The 17,044-nt window shown below is 39.1% G+C and overlaps 1 protein-coding gene across 1 annotated transcript in view; it reads left to right on the top strand.

Moving 5' to 3' along the window:
• The first annotated feature begins 217 nt into the window (after positions 1-217).
• LOC131694300 (diacylglycerol lipase-beta-like) overlaps positions 218-17,044 on the top strand; it is a 91,977-nt gene continuing 75,150 nt past the window's right edge. Inside the window, exons 1-2 of the mRNA XM_058982925.1 lie at positions 218-361; positions 986-1,631. The gene's annotated coding sequence lies outside the window, so the exon portion shown is untranslated. The remainder of the gene's footprint in view (positions 362-985; positions 1,632-17,044) is intronic.

Below are 17,044 nucleotides of genomic sequence, written 5' to 3'. Positions count from 1 at the left end.
TGCTGCCGCCACGGAAAGCTTCGATCTGAGCTTTCGCTCGCTTTTTCGCGACGCGTGATGGTATTGCGATTTGCTGCATATAATCGTTTCGCTACACGCCGAAGTAAAGTTTTGCGCCCACGCTGTTGCTGCTGTAGTAGTGGAACAAGAAGTGCTCAACGCCAAATCCAGTCGGTAAGTAGGTAGGTAGCTGTGCTGTAGTCCGTCCGCGCGTCAGCCAGTCCAGTTAGTCGCGAAAGTCATCTCGGTGAGTAAACGACAACACGGCGAAGCTGTCTGTCTGTGTCTCTGCGCGGGTTGTTCGTTTTGTTCGGTTGAAAAGCCTGGTCGTAGCCAGCGGAAAGCGGTGGAAAAGCTTTCGGTTAGTGCGGTAATTCTGTTTTATGTAATCCTAGCGAGGAAAACATTCTAGCTATATTGCCTGCTTGTCGATTGGCAGAAGCAGGTGACAGTAAACGATTAAATTGTGATAATGGAATGTAGTGCGAATAGTGATGATCTGACAAGAAATGTGAATACATTCCAAATTTTGGAAGCCCACATCTCGTAAATTCTATGGGGTTAGCTATTTTGGAGAAGTTCTGCGAAATACTAAGAATGATCTGTGTAGCCATATCGTATTTAGTATAACTGCCTATTTCATCAAATTACGATTAGGCGATCTCCAATGCTGATGCAAACATTACTACATGCTTACGTTTAAGTTTCGCTGAGTCGAGTTTTGTTCTTAATTGCCTCAAAATATTGCATGCATAATCGTTATATCAAGTAAATTGCCTCGGATTGGTATGTATCGATAGTGAATTCTGACTACGGCAAATATCGTATCAGCGTGTGATTTGTTCTCATATTATATGTATAGCAGCAAGAATAAGTGTATATCTGAACTGTGTTATCCTCGCGTGCTGTGGAACTGAAGTTCGCTTTGAATTGTTTGTTCTGGAATCTATTTCACATTCCATTTTGCTATCATCATTCTATACAGTAGTGGTTGGTATCCGAACGTGTCGATCATCGTGAAACGAAGTGAGTAACCAAAACAAACCAAAAATCGCTAAAAACGTATGGCAGGCAGCGCACGAATCGCGTTCCATGTGAAGTGTTAATCAAACAAAATCAGTGAAGCTGATCCCACGACTTATTCGTATGTGGGATCCGAACCTGACTCGAGAATTATCGTTCGGTTCAAGCTTTTCAGCACAGTTGCCGGTGGAGTGATTCCTTCAAGTTTATCCTTCGAATGTTGTTAGATAGCGTTTCAATAAGTTGTTCAAGTCTAAAGAGGGGAAAACTCACAGCCAAGCATAAATAAAAGCCAGTGAAGTAAAGTACAAGAAAGAAGATTTTACCGAGGGCAGAAGTGTAGTGCAAAGTTTTTGCCTCTTATTGCAAACATTCGAAGCGAAACTCGTTTTCTCTGCTATACCTGTACCGCGCGCCGCCGGACGGATTCCCCGCCAGTGATTGCTTGTTGGATTAGGCCGAAGGGGGCCACAAGACAGAAACAGGGGGTGCAATTGTGTGCTCGCGGGCGGCGCTCGTCTCCCCAATGGATGGTAGACGGTAAGCTGTGCATGGCTGTGGCTGCAGCAAAACAAGGCATATGCACACTTGCGAATAGACCGAAAAGAGTAAGTGAAATGTAATGAAAACTAATAATAAAAGTAAAACATATAATGAGAGGGAAGGTGAAATAAGACGAACGTTATGTGGAAAATGCCGAGTGGCCTGCAGTACGGACCAGTCGTTGAATGGGGTTTGATACATGCTTGCGTTATACAAGTACATGCAAAAGTTTGAGGGTAGTTGGCCATCGTCGTTCGTGGTCGTGCTGTAGGTTTTGGGCTAAATCGATTAATATTAGGAATTTGGAATCCTATCAGATTGACTCAATCGGCACGTTCCACGTATTTTATGATGATATGTGTCTTTCTATTCCTTTAGCGGTAAGCTCTGATATTACTAATACAGCATTTTCGATGGCAGAGTTGGAGTTTGAAAATGAAGTACCTACAAGGCAATCAAGTGATAAACTACGCTATGCCCGCCCTCAATTTCTATTTAAAAATTCGTATATCGAATAGTAATTTAGATTTTTTTTATTCATTTCGTTTATTTGATAGGCACAAATGCGTTAGCTTGGCGGTGTCAAATTCTTTTGTTTTTACATTTTGAATATCTTAAAACTAGGAGGTTACAATGTTGAAATATTTTTTTTTATAAAAGAGAAAAATTTTACAGCTATCTTAAGACTAGAAAAAAGATTCTATATACAAGAGAGGGGGCAAAAGATTTTTTTAATGAAAAATTTTAAAACAGCGAATTCAATAGTAATAGTTTTTTTAGGAAATATTTACAGTTATCTTAAAACTAACAATATAGTTTGGTACACAAAAGGGGGAACAAATATTTATGAAAAAATTCACAAGTGTTTTAAAACTAGGGATACAATTCTATTTACAAGATGGGGGACAATAGTTTTAACAAAGAGTAGAAATTACAACTATCTTAAAACTAGGAATACGGAATACAAATTCGATTTTTTATCGGAGACTTGCTTGGTCATTTCCAAAATCGGTGTAGAAGTGGTTGTATCAAGAACAGGGGAGAGAAGGCGTAGATGGTGACCGGGAGAGAAGAGCAAAACTTGCAACTTTCGGGCAAACGGGAGATCAGCGAAACAAATTAGCGCCTCAGTCTAGTAGGTCGGATTAGCGGATGGTATTCTTCGGACCCGCGGGGAATTCTTCAAAGAGAATCCTTCGGACCTCGAGTCGCTCTCGCTTCAGTTTCCGTAGTGATAAGAGCGACGGTGGTTACATAGTGGCAGTCTGGAGCTGATCGGTTCCACAAGGCAGGAACTTCTAAAAACGAGAAATAGAAAGAGAGGGGCTAAATTGGAATATTTATCGTTTTTATGAAAGTATAAATAAGGGACATATAGAGGAAATCACGATTTGCCAGCATATCTCGTACTGGGAGAATACAGTAGAATCAGAAGTATCTAGGAAACGAACACGGTTGGGAGTATATGAAGAAGGATTAATGCTCTGTGCCATGTAGTCGAAGTACAAGGACATAAATCGGGTCTGAGAATTAAGCTCGACGAGCCTCTCGAAGTTTTCAATCACCAACGGGTTCAGAATGTCGCATCGGATGAGCAATCGATATGAGAGTTCCCAAAATCGATTTTTTAGCGGAAGAACGCCCGCCAGCACTTCGAGACTCATCGTATGGGTCGAGTGCATGCAACCCAAGGCAATGCGCAAGCAACGATACTGGATTCTCTCCAGTTTGATGAAGTGTAATTTAGAAAATTATCGTTTACTTGAAACTTGTTTCGAATAACTTCATGAAATTTTATTGTCTATTCCTTCCAAATATTGAGGAAGTATATCATCGTCGTATTATCGTTTTGTGGCACAAGTTATTGGAAATTTGGTAATTTTTAAAATATATTAAAATACTTACTGAAATGAGAACTGGCTAAAACTAGTAAAACACATTTTAAAACAATCGCAAAGCTTTAGATTGAAACAACGAAAATCGTTTATTTGACTCAGCTCTGTGCATTGAAAATTAAATGGGTCGTGGATCTTTTATATGTTCATGCAATGAAGAAATAAAAAATCTGTTTTAATCCAGCTAGTGGTGATCTTATTTGTTTCATGCAACCAAGATTTTTTCTTCTACTAGTTTCACCTCATGTACGAAAGGACGGATACTGCAGCATTTAAAGTGCACCGCTACGGCGTTGTTTCGAAATTGTGCCAATTTTCTGTGTCTAGTATATTTACACACTCGATCCAGATGCTAGCTTCATGAGTTCTGGTACAAACTATCGAGTCGAAGGTAGAGAAGCTGTTATTTGCTTTACTTTACGCTTCCTGACTCCGACATATACGAGCATCAAAAATGGCTTAAAAAAAACAACAAAAAAAGGGAACACGTATCCGCCGATTGATGCCAATCGAGCTGACATTTCTTTAGACTGAGCAAACTAGTTTGTTTGTTTGTTTCGTGCTTATTTGACCAACTAGGAAACGAATCCACTGGGTCTTTAATGCGCGTGGGGAATACGCATGGTCTTGTCTGAATGAATGATGACTTATGAATTTTGTATGATGGTTGAGAATTGACAATTCGTAAGAACATTTCAAAACCAATTAACAATTTGCGTCAATCATTTAATGGTTTATTTTTAGTCCATTAAATGGCCAGTCATTTATAAAAGTACCTACTACTTGTGTTTAATTCGTTCATGATATTAATATCGTTTAGGAACTCAGCGTCGATATTTATTCTGTTTCGCGTCTTCATTGTAATATCGCAACGTTTACTCGAACGGTCCATTCTATATTGTCGACAACACTCCCGACAGCCTGCTGCCCGGAGCTCAAGTTGTTTTAGTTGAAACAAACGGTTACCCAGAGCTTAAACGCCTTAACATCTAGAACATTTACGTATCCTACAGTAAATAAATTATTCAAACTTTTTATGCACGAAAATATATTCTCAGTCGCATCGCTTGCTTGAGGCGAATTCTGACTAACAACCCGGGGCCTTCCGTTAAGTAAGTACCACCTCAACTCTTTCTCTCTCGTATCCTAAGTTACGGTAAAGATGGTCTTGGCCCGTAATGATAGTTCTCAGGCGAAATTCTCGCTTGGACTGGATCAATCGTTATTCCCAAACAATGCTCCTTAACTGGTCTGGTTGGAAATGAGAGTCATCAGTGTGTAATCTACGAAGTATACCGTGCTTACGTAACGCAACGCAACTAAGGAGAAATATAGCATAACGAATAAAATATCGCTATAGCATACATAGAAATTACAAAAATCGGGACTAAATTCCTAAAATTTTGAACTTCGGTTAAATATTTTCGTCGATATAGTCTGAAAATTATGAACTATAATCATGAAACAACGGTAATCCAACGAAACATTCGAGTGTGACATCGTCAATTTGTTTTTGGAAAGACAGATAGTTTCATGAATGCGAAGTTTATTATCTATTATTTCAGGAGTTTAGCTCCGATTTTCGTAAATAGTTCAATTAACGGATTTGTGATTCTTTCATGAATTTATAAGATGGATTTTTTCATGTGCTTTTATGGTCTGTTTATTTAATATGGTGCCAATTTTTTTCGATTGACAGGTCAAATTTCTCAAAACTAGGTGGTTACATCATAAAATATTCAAATACTAAGAAACAACATACATGGTCTGCTTTAAATTTTTTTTGCATTATGTTTGCATTATGCTGCATTCAATATCAAGGAACTATTAAGATAAACCATTTAAAACTAGCGAACATTTTTAGACTGTCGCTAACTATGAATTAACTACAGAATACATGGGGGATCATTTGAATTTTTGTTATAACTAAGACTGCAGAGGAAGGAGAAGTGTAGATCGGTTTGGTTTTTTTTGTTTGTTTTTGAATAGAATTTAATTTAATAGAATATACGATGACAGTTAAAATGAGAACATCACGCTTGCAACCTTACGAAAAATGGAAGATCAGCGATATCCTCGGACTGCAACGAGAGCAACCAGTAGAATGTCCGGTGGTCCTATTCAGATCCGATTGAAATCCTCCAAAACGAGTCAGATCTTCGGGTTGTTCTCGGATTCAATTCGGTCAATGTAGGTTCTATAGTGTGTAATGAAGCCAATCACGCAGGAGCACTTTGGTGCGAGTCGGCACTATTAAAGCAGTACAGGCGATTCCTACAAACGAGAAAATGAGAAATGCAGGGGCTAAATCTTGGTATTGATTGTTTGTAATATGAGGTTGATGAGGGACATATAGGAGAGATCGCGGGTTCATATTACATCTTGAATAGGGCCGTTGGGTGGTTTTCCTTGGACCCGACGGGTATCCATTAGCTTAGACATAGTGGAATGATATTCAGTGCACGCCCAGACAATATGTTCGATATTGTGATAGCCGTCGCCACAAGCGCAGATACCACTATCCACCCGCCCAATACGTCGGAGATGTGCATCCAGCGTGTAATGGTTTGACATGAGTCGGGATATCACAGGAATGAAATCCTGACCCACATCCATGCTTCGTTGACTATCGAATGTAGCAATTTTCCCATTACTCGACGAATTTTGCCTATTTGGACGACTTCGAGACTTATCGTAAGCGTCGAGAACATGCACCCTAAGGCAGTACGCAAACAATGAAACTGAATCCTTTCAAGTTTGATGAAATGTATTTTCTTAGCGGCGGAGCAAAAGCAGAAGCGTCCTTATTCCATTATAGACACTATCGTTGTTTGATACAGCTCAATTAGATCTCGAAAGTGGGTACCCCACCATGTTCCGGTTATTGTGCGAAGAAAGTTAGTCCTTTCTTGGCAATGCTGTATAAGATACCGAATACGGCATTCTCAGGTGCCCTTCGAGTCGAATCAGACCACGATATACGTTACTGTGAAGACCCGAGCCATAGTTTGACCCATTAAGAGAAGCTGTAAATGTGCTAGTTCACGCTGCCTAGAAAATAAAACTAGCTCAGTTTTCTCCGTAGAGAATTCGATACCTTGCTTAATAGCCCAAGTTGACAAAATGTCCAAAGTATTCTGCATTGGTTTTTGGTAGGTCGATAGCTTTGGGCGCTATAACTTAAATTACACTGTCGTATGCAAGTTGCTTTAGCGTGTAGGAATTGTCAAAGACATTTATGAATGTCATTGACATAAAAATTGTATAGAAGGGGGATTAGACATGAGTCCTGGGGAAAACCCATGTAGCTAAATCTCAATATTGACGAATATGTGCTTTTTCGACATCAAATTTGGCAAACAATTGTTCAAAGTTGGTGAAGACCAGCATGGATGCAGCTTCTCGGAAAGAATGTTGATAGAAACTGAATCAAAAACCCCTTTAACATTCAAGAAAACTGATGTCATCTGCTTTTTGCTAGCATTGGCAATCGTTCATCCGTTTGCATTTGCGGAATCCAAATTGCTATTTGCTTCGACCCAATTGTCGAGGTGAGACAAGATCATTTTCTTAAATAACTTCCGGATGCAGGAAAGCATTGTAATTGGCCGATACGAGTTGTGATCGGAGGCTGGTTTTTCTAGTTTTTGGAGGACGATGATTCACACTTATATCCGATCGTGTGGAACAATGTTTTAACCTCAAGAAGCTTATTAGATAAATCGACAAGCGCCTCTTTGCCAGAGTTTGGTAGATTCTTCAATAAGTTGAATTTGATTTTGTCGAGCCCTGTGTTTGTGGTTGATAACAGTCTATTATCTTTCTCCACTCTGGCCTAGAGGCCGTTTCAACAATAATGGCATGACAAATCTACGTAAAATGCCACGTGCCTGTATACTTGAGAATAGTGGTATTTACACATGATTTACACGGTCAATATGACTGAAATACGTCTATTGTTCGGCATATTTGCCGCATAATGAGCCATCACCTTCTGATGATTTCAAAAGGGTTATATCGTACTGTGGCAGAAATGGGTATCCCCTCATACTCGGCTGTGATGCAAATGCCCACCACATAATGTGGGGCTGGTCAGATATCAATTTGAGAGGCACCGAATTGATGTAATACTTAAGTAGTACAAATCTGCACATACTTAATGTACGAAATCATCCAACATGTGCACGATCTGGCAGAGAAGAGGTGTTAGATGCAATTCTCTGCTCTCACACTATTTCGCATGAGTTGGCAAACTGGCTCGTACCAAACCAGCTCGAACGATCGTCATCTGATCATAAGTACATCGTCTCTGATCATTTCAACGTCTCGCTGGATATCGTCACATATCGTAATCAACTACGAACAGGGCTTGGCGACTAGGTTTCATGAGAATCTCCCGACGATTGAATCTCCAAGTGACTTGGATGAGGTCGTGGATTAAACAAACTCACTCATAGCAGCAGAATACCAAGAGGTTTGTCCGCATCGAGTTATGCGCGCTTCTAAAGGAAAACCTTGGTAGAATACCGAACTTGACTCAAAAAGTTATGTAGAAGAGCTTGGAATCGCAGACACAGGGACGGCTCGAAGGCATTTAATATGGCTCACAAAGCATACAGAAATGCCCTTCGATCCTCGGAGCGAAGTGGTTGGAAAAGCCTCTGCACAAATGTCTCAAGTCTCTTGTAGATTAAATAAGTTACTTTCGAAATCTAAACACTTTCATGTCAGTTCAATTAGAACTGCTAATAGTGAATACTCGTCGGACGAATTACATATTCTCATATACTCAACAGTCATTTTGACACACACTTTCCAGGCTGTACTGAGCCACAACTAACGACTGCCCTTGAGTTTTTCGGGGAGTTCTGATTCTTGGGCATTTGCTCGTACAATTGTGAGAACTCAATCGACCATATGGGCGATTCAAAGTTTTGCTCCGTATAAGTCGCCAGGAAAAGATGGAATCATTCCAGTTCTACTTCAAAGATGATATGAACACTTCAAGCATATTTTTAAAAAGTTGTTACTTGTGGTCTTGCAACAGGATACATTCCGTTGGCGTGGCGGGAAATAACTGTAAAATTCATTCCTAAAGATGGCCGCGTCACTTATGAGGAGGCAAAGAGCTTTAGACCGACCAGTGTGAACTTCTTCTTTCTCAAATCAGTGGAACGATTAATCGACCACACTGCTGCATGTAATAGAACACGCATTTCAGCGGGAGAAGTATACTACCACCCTGTTACACAATGTTGCCTACAACATTGAAAAGGGTTTTCGCAAAAGGAATCAAGCTTAGGAGTTCTTCTTAATATTGAAGGTGCTTATGAAAACGTATCTTTCGAATCCTTTATGGAAGCAGCACGAGGTCATGCAGTACCTTCATATATCACGTACTGGACACACGCAATGCTTAGCAACCGACATCTGGGCTCATCGTGAAGACAAGCAGGCTTGTTATTTGCTCACACAATGTGCCACAAAGAGCGAAATACACTGATGAAAAATAGAGCAGCACAAAAACACTGCGATGTGCAGAACGACCGCACAAAGATAAACTTGAAAAAGAGAAAAATCTGTGCACCAAGAGCTGCATAATTTCGTTCAATGAGTCACCTTGAAGAGCCACTTTTTTGTGCCTGGCAAGCAGGTAGGAAGGCGAATCAAACTAGAATTCAGATAAAGTTTGATCGGAGAAAACGTTTTTAAAATGTTTTTTTTTGGTTGCCTTCTCTGCTGCTGTACGCGGGGGACCAAGATTCACACTAAAGAGGTTTTTATTTCTACTCTTTGAGGTGTGCAGCCATGGAGTAGAATGCACATATTGGAGCAACACACATCGGTGGTTCGCATGAAAAGTGCAAAGAGCGTTTTTTATTCTTCTCTTTATTTGCTCTGAGGTGCATTACATCCCTGAAGACAAGTAGAGATAGGAAATTTTATATTTCGTGGAAGAACTGAATGTTTTTTTTTGGCCAGCGTGGGCTTCCCCAGCACAGTCTTCAATATGGAGCTACTCGTTTTGAATATATTTTCTGGACAGACCCGCGTATTTTTACCAGATAGAACAGCTAAATAATGCTAATCAGCTAATGGGCCAATTGAATAATTGAAATAATAGATTAGTGTAAAAGTGTAGCAGAGAATATGGTGTTGTACTGTTACTGCTGATTGTTACTGTTAAATGACCTTCAATAAATTATGTTTTATTGGGGAGGGTGTATAGCAAATTGTAACATATGCGAGCAGGAGAGTGAATTATATTGCAAACTCTTGAAAAAAGCAACATTTTCAATATAACCGTAGTCGTCATTCATATTGTTTATTATTAGAGGATGTATACGTTCGGAAAATAAACAATTTGGTGCAAAAAATGATACATAATTTTCCCCTGGGGTTGCAATTTTCGGAACTAAGACTATATAGACGATATTTTTTCTTCTTCCGTATTTCATATACAAATGACGCTGATATGCGTTTTGCGGGGCTCATCTATAGATTCGAGTGATTTTGATGTTTCGTTTCAAAATATTTCAGTCCCAATACCCCAGCATTTTGACTTCGCAGGGTGCTCCAAATTCAAAAGCAAATTATCGATATTCGGCATTTTGTAAATGTTCCTTGCACTAGCGAGATATGCAAGAAGAGATTTTCTTACTTTTGAATGAATTCTATTCTTGTGTGGACAGTTTGAAGGCAGAAGTTGTCATCTTCTACATTTTCTAGCATAAGTGAACTGCGTAATTTATATCTGATGTACTTTTCCTCAATAATCCCTCTTAGAGTTAGCATAGAAACAAAATTCAATTTGCTGCTAAAACCGGACATCCGAACCTGAATGCGCTGTGCCGGGAGAACGAATGACGAGAGAAACGAACTAAACATTTCATTCATCGCGGCGGGCATGAGTTGTATTTCGTTTCTCTTTCAAGTTCACGCAGGGATGTCAATTTTTTAAGCTCTGACCCCAACCGCCAACTCCGCTACTCATTCATATTGTTCGCTGCAAACAATTGATTAATTAATTAAAAAAGTCAATAAGTTGATGTATAACAAGTAGGTGTACACTTGTGTAAAGATCTAAAAAAATCGCCAGTAATTTGTACCCTGAGGGTTGGTACACATCTCGACGGTCTTGCTGAAGAATTCTTGATGTCATTTGAGTCGTTGCACTAGTAATGTCGACTGCAAAGTTTGCCGATATAGAATGTAACGCTCCGTATCGCTGACGTGTTACTGTCATAAATTTTTACTCGAAAATACTTGCACTGAGCCCACTTAATTCATATATTGGGTTTTTTACTCCAAGAACTTACTGACCTGATGCCTTTCGCTTGAGCCTGAACTGAAATGCGTTGTTCTTACCGTGAAAGGCAATGATTCAGCCAAACCCACGTTAGTGTTGACACTAGAAAACAAGCATTGTTTAACGTTTTGTTTTTGTTTTGTCTTAAACACGTGCGAAGGCTCTTCTGTAGATATATTATGGTAATTCTCACGAAAATCGCGGCAGAACTCATTGACGCGATCTGAAAACAGGTAGAACAAATTCTTTTTGGCAAAATTGATTACAAACTCAAACATTTGTGCCTTAGGCGGGCTGAAAAATCACTTTTAGAAAAATCTCCAAACCTATGTGCGGGGATGGGAATCGAACCCCAGGTGAGCTACGTACAAGGCAATGGATTTATCAACTACGCTATGACCGCCACCCAACTTTTCTGTTAAGGTTAACCACAACTAGTCACAAATATCTTTAAAACCAAGCAACCAAGTCTTTGTACTACATTTTGTTGGGGTTTTTCGTCTATTTAGATAGACTTGATATTAGTTTCTTGGAGTACAGGACCTTGCATGAGTAGCATCAGAAAATTCCGTATTGTACCGAGTATGATTTTTTAGTGCGATGGGTTTAATCATAGCGTACGTAGCCAAGCGCTGTCTCGCTCTGCTGATGTCGTGACTGTGATACCAACACGGCATTGGGTCCAAAAACTGCTTGGAGTAATAGATGTGAAGCTTCGCGCTCTTTTTGCTTCCCTCCCTTCCCAGCTGTTTTTGGGTAATGGCTAATATGACTAAGGTGCGCACTCGAACAACGTTACTTGTTTCTATATATGATTATGTAAACACAGTTTTGAGCGGTTCCACATGAGAAACATACTGCGTTTAACCATGTACGCATTTATGAGTACCGACCAAACTAACCTTTTTCAACTCCACTCACCTCAATCTTCATCAAATGTAGCAATGGTCCCGGATTAATTCAAAACATTACATTTAAAGTGATGTGCGCCGAAAAAGTGGGGAATATCCAATGACGTCATCTACTTATATACGATTTTGGTATTTGCACAGATGATTACTGAAATTGCGGATCAATTGGCAGACAGAAAAAGCCACCATAGCCCACAAGAAAAAAAATAGAAAGAAACGAGCACTAGAAGTTTGAAAGGCAAACACAAACATTTCATAAAGCTGCAACACAGAAACCTGTTTTTAGTTTAATAAGTTTTTTTTCGTTGCCTTGGAGCTTCTGCCCGCGAAGATCGCGCATCAAAGGCGGACTGTAAAATTATAATAGGAAGGTAAGTAGGGTAATTTAGGTTACGAGTGACTAGGGTGACGAGCGCATTTTGATACATTTGTGCTCGTATTGTCTCTGCACAAGGGGAATGATTTTGCTTTATCGCGTTAGTTGTGAGTTTGTGTGTGAATAAAACATTAAGGCGCATTTGATAGGGTTAAAAATCGGTTTTGAAGAACTTCTGCGAAACAAGGGAAGATGCTTTATATGATCGGGCTTAGCAGGTTGATGATGATGAGGCAAGAGATTCCTTGTGCCATGCATACTTGAATTGTCTAATGCGTTTTTCTGAAACTAGTTTTACATATAGTTAGCGCAATGGTTAAAAAACTAATTAACTTATTGCGCTGAGTTATTGAGGGTTCATACAATATGTTAACAGTTTTTTCCGGAATTAAAATTATTTTGATATTTTTTGTTTATAAATTGATAAAGATTTTACTTAATTTGGTTCCGTTATACTCCATACGATTAAACCATTTTGATAAGCAGAGCAACCACAACTGGATAGGCTTTTAAAAATAAAATATTAAAATACCCAGGTATAAAGTGACTAAAATCCTTCACAACGGAACAGCGTAAAAAATGTTGAAAAAAATCTCTTAACTGTACGCTTGATGACGAAGTATTTGTAGGAATGTGTCCCTCTTCATCCGAATTTGATTCGAATAACCCGTCACCTGCGGGTCGAGGACTAACTCGTGCTATTTACTGAAGACTTAAGATCCCACACAGCACGAAAAAATGCTTCCTTAATTTGCTATCCATCATACGGGCAGCAGACGGCAATCACAGAGGTGACAATCGCTGAAACCTAGGCACAATCAGTCATCGAAAGACATCGTATCGGTTTGGACGTTCCGGTGATCGGCTGTTCCGTTCCAAAAAATACACGTCGATTGTTCGTCGAATTTCGAGAATTGTTTATTAGGATGAATGTATCAGTTCTCGGATCAGAGACAGTTTAATTCGATAAAAACTATTGTACCAAAATAGCACACGATCGACGGTATATTCACATCACGGCTTCAGTACTGCCCGAATGCTGTGTGCTGGATCGAGTAAGACGCGATGACTGCAGTTATTCTATTTTTTCGTATATTGCTATATTGAATTGAATAATTGAACAACAAACATTTATCTTCATTTGGATGCGCGAGGCGTTACGGGTTGGTTGTGATTTTTTTTGCGAAGCATACTACGAACCTTCATCAGTAGAAGAGATCTCGTACATATCTAGATATTAGAGAACCAGTATTTCCTCTTTTTTGTACGGTTAGGACGCTGATGATTTGACGAAGATCACATCAGAGTAAATTTTTCGAATGTTGTGGAGGAAGAATTAGCCGTTGGAGGGTTCTTGATGTCGACGGGAAATGTACGCTTGAATTGGTTGGTAAACATAGGGGCAGGCATGTGGATTTGTAATCACTTGTTGACCGAAGCGGATTTATAGAGGGATGGGAGGGGTATCCAAATATATCTTATTGATGAAATAGCTGTTTTTTGAAAAGTCCTTTATAATTTATAATCTAGCAACTATTTTGAATATTTAAATAACTCCCGTTGTTCTGAATGTAATAAATACTAGTTCTAGCAGTGCCACCATAAACTGTCGCTTGATTTAAATAGAATAGAATACGGCTACCTTATACATATTCAAGAGAGGATAATATAATATTTGTAAGATTAGGAGGGTCTTTCAGTGCTATTTTTGATATAGTAATGCACTTTAGGATTTTCAGCAGTGAGATTATTGAAGCAATTATTTATTAACAAAGCGGAACATTTTACAACCATATTAAACCTAGAAATAACTATAAAGAGTGATACAATTTTATTAAGATTAATGGTATTTTTATGGGCAATTTTTATGAGTAGGCATTTCTCAACTTGAATATACATATTTAACAGCTAAAACTATAAAAGACAGGGGGATATAGGTGTTGGGAAGACGTTCAGAGGGGCGGGGGGGGGGGGGGGGGTATTTAAGCTCCTGCATGAACAGAACCGGCGAAGGTCGCCCGATAAAAGTCTGAATTGACATATGTCCTCTCCCCGCCAGCAGGCGACTCGTGCTGAATGCAAAAGTTTGTACTCCAGGCTGGAGCATGGGGTCTTTAAAACAGTCCACCCCCTCGTGACAGCAGATCCGCGCAATTCACACTGGAATCGGAGACGACCCCGTCACATTCAACTCGATTTGATGGTACATATACTCTATACTCCTACGTAAAAGGCCCGTAACCACACACCAAAAAATATCATTGACGTAATTGCAAACATGACATAATTTAACAAACCGTAATTCACGAAATGGCGAAACATTACCGTGTTTCGTTTAATCTTACATGAAACATATACTTTATATGCACAATGACATAAATTACACTTACTGCCATTCAGAACAAACGCCACATGTGGAGTAAAATTACATGATTTACAAAAGTTAATGTCATGTTAAATTAAAATCAAACGTAAAACAAAGTCATTTTTGATGCTCGTATATGTCAGGGTCAGGAGACGTAAATTTTCTAGGATTTTTTCTAAGTGTGCAGGAATATTATTTGCCTGCTTCAAACAGTTTACCGCACTATTCGAAGCTTATCAGGGCAAATTTTCGATATTTCTATCATAGCTGAATATCGCTCCGTCAGAACTCGAGAAATTTGCAATAGATTCAAACATTTTTTGTCTTTGGTTCAGAAGAAGATCACAAATGGTCCCGTTGCGGAGGGTGGGTATATTTTTAGTCGGCGAGGTAATTTTATTTCTACATCCATCTCGTCTTGAAGCAAATCATTATCAGTGGAAGCCATTTTTGCACTGCCCTATTGCCCAGTGTAGGCTGGCATTGGAGATAAGAAAGGGAAATGTAATATTATTGCGTTACTTAACTTGTATATACAACAGTTTCCAGATAGCTTACACAAAAGAAGCGAAAAATCCTGAAATGTCCACGAGGCGGAGTATGTGAAAGATGATGGATTAGCACTATTCTTTATAACGTTAAACTCCACGAACCGGAAAGATCGACTTATTGGTCCGCGAGTCACCGAACGAATGAGGTTATTGTTCAGTAGCTCAGGCATGATTCTTTGTGATTATTTAACTTATTTCCCGTGTGTAATAGATTATATTCGAACTAGTTCTTGCTCTTAATGAACAAAACATAGATTAGACTAATTTGTATGTATAAAACATTACAAATCGAAAAACTGCCAAGTTAAAATCATAAAAATGCTTTTTTCGATTGTTTCTCGCGGTAAATGAGTTTGTATGGTCAAGGCTACTGTCTGCCACATTACATGCTTACGCATATGTCATAAGATACGTCAGCAAAAAACGATAATCCGTCACCACAGTCTTTCGAGTCGTCCTCCCGTTGAACTTCTTAACTGGTATTAATAACCGCGACACATTTAGGTCCAATTATTGAAGAACTCGCAGGACTATCTCTTGAACGTTTCTTATCTCCTTCTCTTCTATTTCCCCTTTTCTGAGTATCTCTCTCTTTTTCTCCTTTTATCGAATTCGGAAACAGTGGTTCTTCGTCGGTGGGATGTTAGTAGATTTGATTGTTATTTGGGGCGGACGCGTTTAGAAATGTTCTTAAATTCTATATTTTAATGTTATAATAATTAGTTAGCACAATTTTACAAGAAACACTTAAAACTAAATAAAATGAGCCTTTGAAAAGATACTACATTTCATAATTCAATGAAAAAAATATAGGTTATTTAACTGAACTAAACTAAAACTATGAATTTAATAAATGTGGTTCTGAGACACTGTTCAGGTGCCAACGGTAACAAGTGGCATTGCGAGTTGTCAATGCGAAAAATAGTTGAAATGGGGTATCAAGAATTGGCGCTCGTACGTTGATCGGAAATGAAAAATGTGGATCGGTAATATCCGCAATGAAGTAGAATATCAGTTTTTCTCTTCTAATTTGTGCCACAAATTGTCATCGGAAACTTCAAGTTAGTCGTTTGGAATGATTTTTATTTTTCGAATTTGGTAAATAACTACATATCTCAATCGTAATTTAGCAAATTCGAACAAATACCGTCGTACTCTGTGCTCTGGAATATACAAGCACTTTGAAACAATGAACGTTTTCTCTAGGACGATATTCACAAGGGCTATACATTCTACATTCTTTCATAGTACCATTACTTAAAACAAAAAATCGAACACTGAACCAATTCTGAACGTGTCCTTCGGTCTTTACTTGACTCGATACCAGTTTCAAAGTTCGCAACAAAACTGTTTGAAATAATAAATTAAAAAGTTCTGCTGGTGATGTGATCGTTTCCGCTCCAATTCCAACTTGAAACTCTTATATAAAATTCCACGCTGTTGAATATGCTCTAAGGAATTTGATCAGTATAAAATACTAAACATTGCAAACCTGTAATAAAAATAACCAATCAGTGCGTTCTGCTCTAATATAACTCTCCTCTTCGCACTTACCAAAATCTCCAACTAATCCGCGCCTTTAAGTAAGCACAAACCCAGTTGAGTCCGCCCGTGCTCCGAAATATGCAACGTATTTGCCAATAGGTTCATTACCCCAGGTACCCACAAACTGCCAAATCCTGTTGACATGAGTACTACCAGCCCACAGTACACACATGTCGCACCCTGCCATGTGTTGAACTCAATCCAAACCCACCCTACCCATCTACTTCGCACTTGTGTACACGACTCGAACCATACCATAGCGTTTCTATACTCGCTCGTTTCAAATCGCGTGCACTATAAGCTTTGCACTCAGCAAAGAAACGGGTGCAAATTCAAACCCGGTTAACAGTGTTCAACCGCTTAATTGTACCGTCCGGACGTTATAGTCACGATGTTGCTCGTTTGGCAGGCGAGCGACGAATGATTCAAACGGACCCGCAACACCTCTATTCGTATCATCACATATTTGATTGAGCCTCTCAGGTGTCCCATCCTCCATTTTGACGAATTTCGCGGCAACTCGAAC

This window comes from Topomyia yanbarensis, chromosome 3 (assembly GCF_030247195.1).
Source record: "Topomyia yanbarensis strain Yona2022 chromosome 3, ASM3024719v1, whole genome shotgun sequence".
Classification (NCBI taxonomy): domain Eukaryota; kingdom Metazoa; phylum Arthropoda; class Insecta; order Diptera; family Culicidae; genus Topomyia; species Topomyia yanbarensis.
The sequence above is the reverse complement of the archived record's forward strand: the minus strand, read 5'-3'. Positions and strand labels throughout refer to the sequence as shown.